This window comes from Hippocampus zosterae, chromosome 9 (genome assembly GCF_025434085.1).
Source record: "Hippocampus zosterae strain Florida chromosome 9, ASM2543408v3, whole genome shotgun sequence".
In the NCBI taxonomy this organism is placed as follows: Eukaryota; Metazoa; Chordata; class Actinopteri; order Syngnathiformes; family Syngnathidae; genus Hippocampus; species Hippocampus zosterae.
This window is the reverse complement of record NC_067459.1, coordinates 16,828,062-16,839,120: the sequence shown is the minus strand read 5'-3', so window position 1 is coordinate 16,839,120 and position 11,059 is coordinate 16,828,062. Positions and strand designations below refer to the sequence as shown.

General features: G+C 42.1%; 1 long non-coding RNA gene and 1 other non-coding gene across 2 annotated transcripts in view; both read left to right on the top strand.

Moving 5' to 3' along the window:
• The first annotated feature begins 239 nt into the window (after positions 1 to 239).
• The window catches only part of LOC127608163 (uncharacterized), a 17,472-nt gene continuing 6,652 nt past the window's right edge, over positions 240 to 11,059 (top strand). The window contains exons 1-2 of the long non-coding RNA XR_007964196.1: positions 240 to 1,967; positions 4,551 to 4,622. This is a non-coding gene — a long non-coding RNA (uncharacterized LOC127608163). The remainder of the gene's footprint in view (positions 1,968 to 4,550; positions 4,623 to 11,059) is intronic.
• trnaf-gaa (transfer RNA phenylalanine (anticodon GAA)) lies at positions 2,081 to 2,153 on the top strand. The gene has a single exon. It is a non-coding gene; the product is annotated as a tRNA-Phe (tRNA).

Genomic DNA, 11,059 nt, shown 5'->3' with positions numbered 1-11,059 from the left:
AATTTAGAATATCCGTCCCAGATACTTGTGGTATTTAACGACTGTCACGAACCCTCACTAGTAGTTGAGCTTGTAAAGCTGAGATGCACTTCTTTATGTTGACTTTTTTTTTCCTTCCGCCGTACCAAACGAAACAAATCTCTCTGTGAGCTTTTGTCTGTTCGTTGATTTGCCGGGATCACACCATCCATGCCCTTCTTCTCATCCCCACTTTCCCCTCGTGCGTCTCCTCCTGCTTCCCTGGCGCACCGTTCTGGCGTCTCTCTCATCTCTTATCCAAATTTGGGCCTTTCAAAACAAAGTAGGGAACAGCTGCAGTGTCTTGGAAGGAAGGAAAGTCACCTTGAGCGATGAAAGAGGAACAGAAAAAAACACAGGCGAGCAAGGTTGAGAGAGAGAGAGAGAGAGAGAGAGAGAGAGAGAGGCTCCTGTGCAAGATGACATCAGAACATTATATGACAAATAAAGGGACAAGCACTGCATTGCTGCAGTTTAGTCATTGCACTCAGTCCACTGTACTATAATGTCACATACCCTAGCTACCTTATAACAATGTTGTTTGTTAAACACTTGCGAATCGTCCAGAACAATTATTGGTCATGTTCTGAGTCCCCCGGTTACCACTGAAGTGAGAATTACCTCATAATAAAAACAGATAGCACATGTTTTTGACATGAAAACAGGCTGCTCCAAAAGGGGAACTGGATTCCATGGTGGCCATATTGTGATTTCTCTGTGGTGTCACGGTATCGCGTATTTTTAAACTGTGAATAACGTTTTTCATATTGTGGATTTCATTTTTCATTTCATTTTTTCTACTACATTTTTTCAGTACTTCAATCTAACAGGAATAAGCTCGACTAAAAATCAGAGAATGTCAGAAGTTTGGGATCGTTTGACACTTGAGCAAAGGAGCACGTCTGCTGTTAGCTGATTTAGTATGGCCTAAGAATGCTACAGTTACAACAAATTGTAATCCTTCCACAAGTGGCACTCAAGGGGGAGCACAGCCAGTAACAAATTACACATAATAAGGGCATACCTACACTAGCTACAGGACACAATTGACTCTCAGAGACACTCAAACATGCGGAATGATTAAGCCACTCGACAGCTTGCCAATAACAGTCAATTCAGAATTTTCATTCACTGACTTCACCGTCATTCAATAAGCAAAGTCACACATGTTAAAGATCAGAATGTTTGGATGGTGACCCTGAGCGAACAAAAATAATAGCTGCAGCTCACATCTGTATTTTGTATTGGTATTATGCATAAAGCTTTATAATGTGATAATCTGTATTATAATGTCAAATAATGGTCACTAATTCACTGATATTTTCAATTGTGGGGATTCTGGAACATAACCCTGTGATAAGGGATTGTTGTCCTCCAAATGAAAGCAACAATGAGCAGGCCCTCAACCGCCCTTTTTCATGGTGGATGCTCAAAACTAACAGCAAATTTAAGCCAAGCTCTGCCTCCATTAAATGGCCCATCTGTTGTGGACATTTTATCCAATAGGGGACTCATTTCGACAAATTATATCGTAGAATTTTGTCAACGTACAATTCACAGAAAAAGATGACAAGACCTAGTTTCTATTTGCACTGTCAAAAGAATTAACAATTTCACATAGTTTCGGATCGTTTTTGTAGTTTAGTTACAACAGACTGAAGCTGTTTCTAATAAGATCTTATTTAGCTACACAAGAGGGTCGATAGATTATAACATCTCTCTCTCTTTCTGTCTCTCTCTCTCTCGTTTGCTGCACTGCAGACAACGTTCGATGCGATTACATTACACATTGCACAGCAGGACTTTCACGCCGTTATGGCTGAATGTGCTGCTCTAGCGTCTCCCTGTGTTCAAACATTAGAACGTCACCTTGACCCAGTGGCAGAAACCCACGACGCAACAAACCTGAAGTGGTGGAGAAAAGCAAAAAATGACGACCTACGGCCAAGGTAAGGCAATTGGTCTTCCTTTATGCTACGTTTTCTCTAAATTGGGGCTGTTTTGGAGGTAGAGCTCACCGTTTAAAATAGTTTAAATGATGTATTGTAACGATTTCACGCATGCCGAAATAGCTCAGTTGGGAGAGCGTTAGACTGAAGATCTAAAGGTCCCTGGTTCGATCCCGGGTTTCGGCATAGGGAACTGAAAAGTATCTTTTATTGGTTGTTCTACCGAAACAGAAATCGACAGCATCATTTGTAAAATTTAAAACGTGTTAATTCCAGGACTAATTAATGTACTTACGTAGGAATATCACACGCACAACAAATTTATTTTCTAAAATTAATGCATGGATAACTGTATTCTTTTAGTTTTATGCTATTAAGTTGTTTCTTCTATACATGAATATACATAAAGTAGTTTCTTCTATACATAAATAGTCCGTCGTTTTCAATAGACGTGTGCAAAAGAAAAATACCATTGGTGCCCAAATCGTCAATAGTCATCTCCAGGGGGCGACCTTGTCCAATAAACCAGTGAAGAGTCTCCTCTTGAGTTTGTAAACAGGCAGTTCAAGTTGGGGCAGCATGTTTACGTTCATGCAAGTTTAATATAAAGAATAAAGATCAGAAATCCAAAACACAAATATAAGTTAATTTTCTCGAGGAGTGTAAGCAGCAATTGACACACGTTACTACCGTCAAGGATTTTGTGTTAACCAATGGCGTCATGGAAGCATTCTTGTCATTCAATGTTTCCCAACCTCTGTTCAACCAATGCACCTATTTTACATGAGAAAAATCTCGCTTCCAAACTATAAATTCAAAAAAGTGTCATTGATTAAGATACCGAATCCCCAGTTGCTCCTGATGCTTGATCAACATTAGTTAAAAAGATGAGACAGTGTTAAAGCCGCTGCGACCTTGCTAATGAACAAAATGTACAGCGCGGGAATTGCATCATTGCTGAGCAACACTACTGATCGACTTGTACATTGTTGTACTTCCGAAGGCACCGCACGGTTCTGAGCACATGGTCTGAAAAAATACCAGGTAAAGGGAAGCAAATCTCGCTGTCTGTGAATTGGCTCGCACTTTCTAAAGGGAGTCTCCCAGACGACGCTCAGCCGAGACTACGAATTGGCAACGTTGACGATTTTGACAATCATTCGTAATGGCAACAAAATTAAACGTAATTGACATGTTTATACTGTATTACATGTTCATCTATATGACATCTATGTTACGTCTATAAATGTTCATACTGTATTACACTGTACATCTTAGTCGGCGGCCATTTTACTGGAAATGGTAACAACGAACTACCGTTATAACGTACAGATCCGTTATGTCCCTTGAGGTACTTTGTAACGATGTTGGACTGTATGTCAGTGACCAATTGTGACAGGTAGACAATTAAATGCACTTCCACTAGATGGCAGTGAGTACAATTAACTAGTGGATCCTCCACCTGTTGCCATTCATACAACAGAAGTCATGGATTCTTGCATTTACATCAGGTTTGTGTTCCACTAAACAGGCCAGTTTTTGCACTTGCTAATCAAAATATGAGTAAATTGAGACAACATCATCAGTATTTCAATATGTATTTATATACCTGTCTTTTTGTGACCTTTATGTTTGGTGCCGTCAGTTCTTTCAAATGTAAAATATGTGCCATGGAAAGGTATGCTTATAATTTGGCATCCATAAGCCCTATCTTGTGGTTATATAACAGCTTTGCATCACATGCCAACAATGCACATCATGAACCTTAAGTATCTTCTTTCAGACACTGCGCCGAGATTTTGCACCTGTGTCGCTCTCTATATGTTGATACTTGCCAGGCATAACATAAGTAAAGGGCGGTTCCCTCCAGCAGGCGCACCTGTGCCGCGTTTCCCCATCAAGCTTTGCTGTGTATTTAAGGACTGTCCTGCTGCCTGGTCATTGTCGGACTATTGACCGTGCTTGATGTTGTGCTTCAAGTGTTGCACTCTAGACCTTTCGATACTTTTCACAGTCATGCTTGTTTTGTCATAGACCTTTTGTAAGTATTTTCATTATTCCGTCATTTGATCTTGGTCATTGGTCTAGCATTATTTGACTTTTTGATATTTAATTTGTGTATTGTTGGTGTTGTATTTTACCTTGCTTTTTCCTGGCTCCTTGTGAACAGCGATTTCAGTTTGTACTTTTTCGGTGCGGTTTTTCTGGAATAAATATTTTTATCGCACTTCGTCTGAGCCTGCATATTTTATTTTTTTGGAATCCAAAACATTGTTCGGTTTGGTCCTGAACCAGACAATATCTCCACAATTCAGTTGTGCTCAGTTTCTGCATGGTTTCAGCAATTATCTTCAAACATGTAGAATATATTTAGAAACAAACCTAACTGATTTCACTTGACAGGGGCTGTTAAAAGTAAAGTGAAACGGTCATTCGTGACTTTTTCATTCTTACTCGAAAAATCATAAAAGTGTGCAAGTACATTTACCAGTGTCAATAGTAAAACTGGAAACCTTTCCACCTTGTCTACACATGTGAATCCACTTTACTAATTTCACTTTCAATGTACCTCCTTTTTCCTAGTGACTGGTTACAAAAAGCCAAGGAAAAAAAAAGTTATAATTCCACGATGCTGGTTGAGCTTGGTCCCGTGAGGTAAGCAGTGATCTTGCGTGGGTCTTTTCTTGCTCTCTGCACAACAAAGCAAACTGCACACCCAGAATTCAGATTCTGAAAACTTTATTTATTCCCGTGGGGCAATTGGAGTCCTTCCCTGAGTCATGCAATGTACAACCTCGGAGGAGGTATTGCTGGTACTGCATATACGGTACTGTCTCAGGGGTGTTCAACATTAGTGGACAGTTTCAATCAAAAATGATCTTACTATTGTTCGGTACTAGTGTAAATGTTTTACATCGGGAAGCACAGTGGTCAAACTTCTTGAATTCTCTGTCTGCGTGAGTGGCCTTGTCTTTACTCTTATCACCACCTGTCGCACGTAAAGCTATACGATGTTCTATAAAGTATCTTTTATGTCTTCACCTTTGCCTCCGGCTGGTCTGTCTTCTTTTTTCTTCATGAATTTCTGCCAAGTCGCCACTCCTTAGTTTATTTATACACATCTTTCTCAAGACAGATTGAACCTACTGCACCTTGAACATGACACGTGAGGAGTTTATTTTATGTTTCTGTTTGTCGAGTTGCCCCAACAAGGTGTTGATTAAAACATGTATCAAGAGAACAGTTACTTAGTATCAGTACTTGATGGGAAAGGATGTACTAGATGATAATTTTATAACTTGGGCCTGTGTTGTTGTTTATAGCTTATTTCAACGGTGACCGAAAATCTGCTCACACATTCAATACAGATGAAAAAGTGGGCGTGGCAATTGAAAAAAAAAAAGGATTCGGTTTTAGGAAGTTTATCACTTTGAGTTTATATACAGGAGATAAGACTATGACTGTGGTTTGTTATTGCAAGCCAATCATCACAGAATGTCTGGCATCATCCCAAATCATGACTTCTCTTTTCGGCTGAGGTACCCAACCCCCAGGCTGCGGACCAGTACCGGTCCGTGGGTCATTTGGTACTGGGCCGCACAAAGAATAAATAACTTGTATTACTTCAGTTTTATTTCGTAATCTGAAAGATGTTTTATTTGGAAAAATTAAAGGATTCCGTTATAGCCGCCTGCGATGTGTCACTCTTCATGCAAGTTAAGGTGCGGTTCTTGGTCACGTGATAGGTTACCGCTAAAATGAAACGCGGGAGATAGCAAAATGAGTAAAGGGGAAGGGGGAAAGGCCCAGCCAGGAGACAGAAGAGGAGCCGACGACTTTCAAGAAAAAGGTGACATTTAATCGACAATACCCGGAGTCCTACTTAAAATACGGATTTATCTCGACGGGAGATTTCCGAGCACCAAGCCCACTCTGCGTAATATGCAGCGGTGGTGAGTCGTATTTTTCGTGCACTTTGTGTTTGCGGTGTATCTTATTTTGAAGGCACGTTTAAACATTACCATAGCGACCAGAGAGTGTTGCGGCCCGATAGGACGTTCCTCGTGTCATGATTTGTGTGTATTATTGTTTATAAAATACCACAGTTTTCATGCAGGTCATTCATTCATTCATTCATCTTCCGAGCCGCTTGATCCTCACTAGGGTCGCGGGGGTGCAGGAGCCTATCCCAGCTGTCTTCGGGCAGTAGGCGGGGGACACCCTGAATCGGTTGCCAGCCAATCGCAGGGCACACAGAAACGAACAACCATTCGCACTCACACTCACACCTAGGAACAATTCAGAGTGTTCAATCAGCCTGCCACGCATGTTTTTGGAATGTGGGAGGAAACCGGAGCACCCGGAGAAAACCCACGCAGGCCCGGGGAGAACATGCAAACTCCACACAGGGAGGCCGGAGCTGGAATCGAACCCAGTACCTCTGCACTGTGAAGCCGACGTGCTAACCACTGGACTACCGGGCCGCCCCATGCAGGTCATATTTTACTGTATTTATTTATCCGTCACACTTGAAAGGCCGGTCCTTGAAAATACTGCCTGATATTAAACCGGTCCGTGGGGCAAGAAAAGGTTGGGGACCGCTGACTCTCAAGCCCAATTCATTTTGAATGATAATGCATTTTAAGCAACTAAGTCATATTAATGGGTGCCCCTTTACGTTTGAGGATGACGGCCAAAAATATAACATACTTGCTTAGTTGATAGGTGACACTGTCAGAGATTCTTTTCGGTATCCATTTATTCATGTTTATGAATGTGATTGTAGTGTGCAATGACACTGAACTGCAAGCAGAGTGATCTTTGTGCTTTGTAGAATTTATGAGACAGGTATAGTATATATCTCATTGGATTGTGCGGGTTTACCTCGTGTTGTGGCCAACGCACCATGCGAAGCCAGGGGCTTCATCTCAACGGGGACACCCTGGACACAGATTAGACATTGGAGCAATTGATGGAATGTGATGCCACACCATGTACACAATGTAACAGTATATGTCATTTGTTCATCTGTGACAGATAAATAATCACGCTACACTGCCAATTGGCGATCATTTCTCACTGCCACAATTTTCCATTGCGGCATCTTTGGATGGCAGCCTACATTTGATGTCATTCATAGCACCTGTTCTTTTCTCTCGTTGAAGCTTTGCTATGCAAAAGACACATTGTCTTTGTCTTTCTGTCAGCTGTTTCCCCCCGCTCTGAGGCTAAGTTTGTATGTCAGCAAGCGACAGAGCAGAGGGTAAGCTGTTTGTTTTGCAGTGCGCACACGTATGATATTCGCACTTCCTGTATTTAGCCAGGCACTCCCGAACCGACTTCCTCTATTCAGAAGCAAGTGTGACCGAATGTAAACTTGAGATTATGATGCTTGTGGCACGTGCTGCTTTTGAGGCCTGCTCTCTCACTTATTTCCTCTCACCGGCCCACTTCCTCACTGGCCCCCAACATGTCACGTGAATCTTGGAATGAAGGCAAAAAAGAGGAGGAAGAGGAATAAGGCTAACTCTTCAGTTTTACTCAGAGAGATCACTGTTATGATGAGACAATCTCGGTTTTCTGTCTCAAAAAGGATCTCTGCTTTGGTACCAAGACTGACCTTTGAAGCTTCTTTTCAATTATACCGGCTGCGCCCCCAAACAGTTTTGTTCCGCCCTGTGTAGTCGCTTTTCTATTCTACCTTTTGGGGGCCAGGTGGTTACAATCGAAACAGTCGGCAGAATCTATTCCAACCTGGTTCACAAACGCAGGCCGAAGAGGGTCATGCCGTCACTGCCATTTGATCGCTAGACGGATGGAAAAAGTTCCTTCAAGTGATGTGGCAAGGAGCTAAATTGCACATGCCCAGACTGGCCCCTAAAATGCCTCTTCCCTAATTGTCAACCGGCAAAAGAAACTGAAGCATAAATAGAAGTACCGGTAGTCGTTGTCAAGGCAACGAATGTGTGACATATTGCAATTTAAGAATACAACTGCTTTATGCCACAAAAGAATTTGCAGCACCAAGAGGAGTAATAATAATTGGCCAGTATTGTACCACTGACGCCACTGCGACGTGGGATTCTCGTTAAGGTAATCAATTAAAAAAAAAAACAGTTTGGGAATGAGAAGTGGGTGTTACTCCAGCATGTACTCCTAATACATTTGCGAATGCAATGACTATTAGTGAACGGAGATTTCAGGTGTCCAAGCGCTACTGTTCTTGGTATTGGATTTTTATAAAACAAATTTTTAAAAAATGTAAATATTAAATAAATTCAATATTCCCCCCCCCAAAATACTCTTCTTCATGATGCATTCTTTTTGCCTGGTGTGACTTATAGTCAGAAAAATGTGGTGTAATTCGTTTTACAACAATACCAAACCATATTTACAATTTCAAATGTACATGTGGATGACACGTGAAGCTCGTGGTGAAACATTTAACGAGACATGCGTATGTTGCTGGGTTCATGACAATGAATTGACTGAATGAGAACATGCCCCATCTTTCAAAATATCCGCTTTCCTATTTTGGGCAGCCGCACACTGCATGGTGGCAGTCAAGGAACACACAGGTTGCTACAGATAGAGGATGTGGTCTACAATGAAGACGAAAGTGGGAATATATTGAAAGACAGGACTTGCTCTTTCTGTGATCTCCAGGCCTCTAGCTACATTCCATTATGTAACAGACCATGAAATGGGGGCAAAGAAGTCAATATCAACCCTTGCAGCAGAAATAAAGGATGTGTTGGTGTGTAATTCTCTTGCTTAAAAGCATATTTTTTGAACTTGGGATAATTGTATTTTTTTTTCCAGCAGATCGCCCCAAAGATCCACTAAACAAGCAAACGTGGAGGTTTAATCTTTGACGATGTTTGTCTAGAGTGATTACAGTATGTAGTAAATCAATAGCTTTTCTTCCAGGTTTGTAATTGGAACTCTACACGGTTGTCTCATTGCCCCTCGTATGACCATGCGTCATGTCTCGCCTCAGTCCAGTTGCTGATAGACCCCAGCGTAATGTGATCCAAAGCAGGACTCAAAGTACTAGGCCTTCTTTATTAGGCTGAGAATGTCATTGACCGGTGCATCTTGTGGTTCTTATTATAGCCTGGGAATTAACGCTGACTGACCGTTGACTTCCAAGGAGATTGGAGTGCTCCTTTTGTACCTGCTGTTCCACAACGGAAAACACAAGTATTCCGGTCCAGTCAGCTGTGCCCCGTGCACATCATCTAAGGAGGGTGACGTCGGGTGTGTTTACATGCCAGTACGGCCGGTGTGATGGCATGAGAACACTTGCCTCCGTGTGGTCACGTTTACAAGATGAGGGGTCGTACACCCACGAGCGATAGCGCGATCGCTGTTTGCTCCTTCACATTGTTTTGCTATAACACTTGGGATCCCGCTCTGGAATCAATCGAGTCTTCTCTTATCTAACACACTCTTAACTGACAAATTGATTCAGAAGTGTGTATCAATAACATGAATTGTATCATCATTGTTTCTCAGCATATTTTTGTAAATGGGTCAGATGTATCATCAAAAAATAAGTAACTAGGTAAATAAAAAGATAAGAGCGCCCAATGTTTTCCATCCATCCATCCGATGCGCTTTATCTTCACAAGGGTCGTGGGGGGTTGCTGGAGCCTATCCCAGCCGTCCTCAGGCAGTCGACGGCGGACACCCTGAACCGGTTGCCAGACAATCGCAGGGCACACAGAGACGAACAACCAACTGCGCTCACACTCACACCTCGGGACTATTTACCAATAAATATATTTATCGTATATTTCATGCAGCATTGAGAACTGAATGGATTCCTCCTCTAGATACTGTATATGTACTGGTACTTGCACAATACACAGTAAAATGCGGCACAGTGGCTAATTTCACGTTGTTGTTTTGCTATAGTAAGCAGCTAACTTATCTTCATATGTTTATAGTGTACTATCAACTTTATTTCTAGAATACTTCAAACGCAACAGCTGCATACAAAGTGCTAGAACAACATAAAAGTCAGAAAAACAAAGAGTTCAAAAAATTAGGTGCTTTTGTTTTTTTATTTTATCAATTAAACAAGCATCTGTGATATAAAACATTTGAAGTGGCTTCGTTTGACTTAATCACCAAAACATCAGGTGGAACATTTCCAAGCGATCATTTCCGTCTTCCTTTATAGAAACCTCATCATGTCTCATTCGTGGATCCAAGGAAACACCAGCCGAGTTGACTTGGTCCTGCGCAGCTGAAAATGTACCGGCATTAGATCGGTTTCGCTGAAGCTTATGTAAGCCGAATGTTCCCATTCGGGACGTCAGCAGTGTCGATGACCCTTTGCCTTGGCTTCCTTTCACCCTTTGAGGTGGTGCTCGCAGGGGTTCCCGGTTGACTAAAAATCTTGCTGACTTTGCGCTTGCCGCAAGAGATAAATGGCTGAGAAAGCCCTACTCGCGCATGCCACACATAACCACACACGCATTTTCCGAGCTTAGTGTGCCTGTGAGTTTAGTGTTGCCTTTGTCGGGTAGTGATAGGCTATCTGACGAACGACGGAGTAAGGGTAGTTTTCTGTGGGCGATGGAGCTACAAGTAGTAGACATTCTGAAATTGGTGGGCTCACATCAGAATCAGAATCATCTTTATTGGCCAAGTATGTAGAACACACAAGGAATTTGTCTCCGGTATAACACGCTGCACTAGTATCATCGTAAACAACAAAATCATTGAACCATTTTAGAGTAACCAGTAGTTTTGTAGTACCATTTTGTAGTACAAGAAGAGAGACTACATCAGTGACTGTTTAAGGAATTAATGGAGGGAAGAAGCTGTTTAACTGTCTACTGGATTTGGTGCGCATGGATCTGTAGCGTCTGCCTGAGGGGAGTGGCTGGAAAAGGTGGTGGGCATGGTGCGGTGGATCCAGGAGGAGTTTCCGTGCCCTTGTCTTGATTCTTCCAGTGTGCAAGTCCTCAAGAGTGGGTAGGGCGGTGCCAACGATTTTTTCCGCCGTCCTAACTGTCCGTTGAAGTCGGATTTTGTCCTTTTTTGTGGCGGCCCCAAACCAAACCGTGATGGAAGAACAC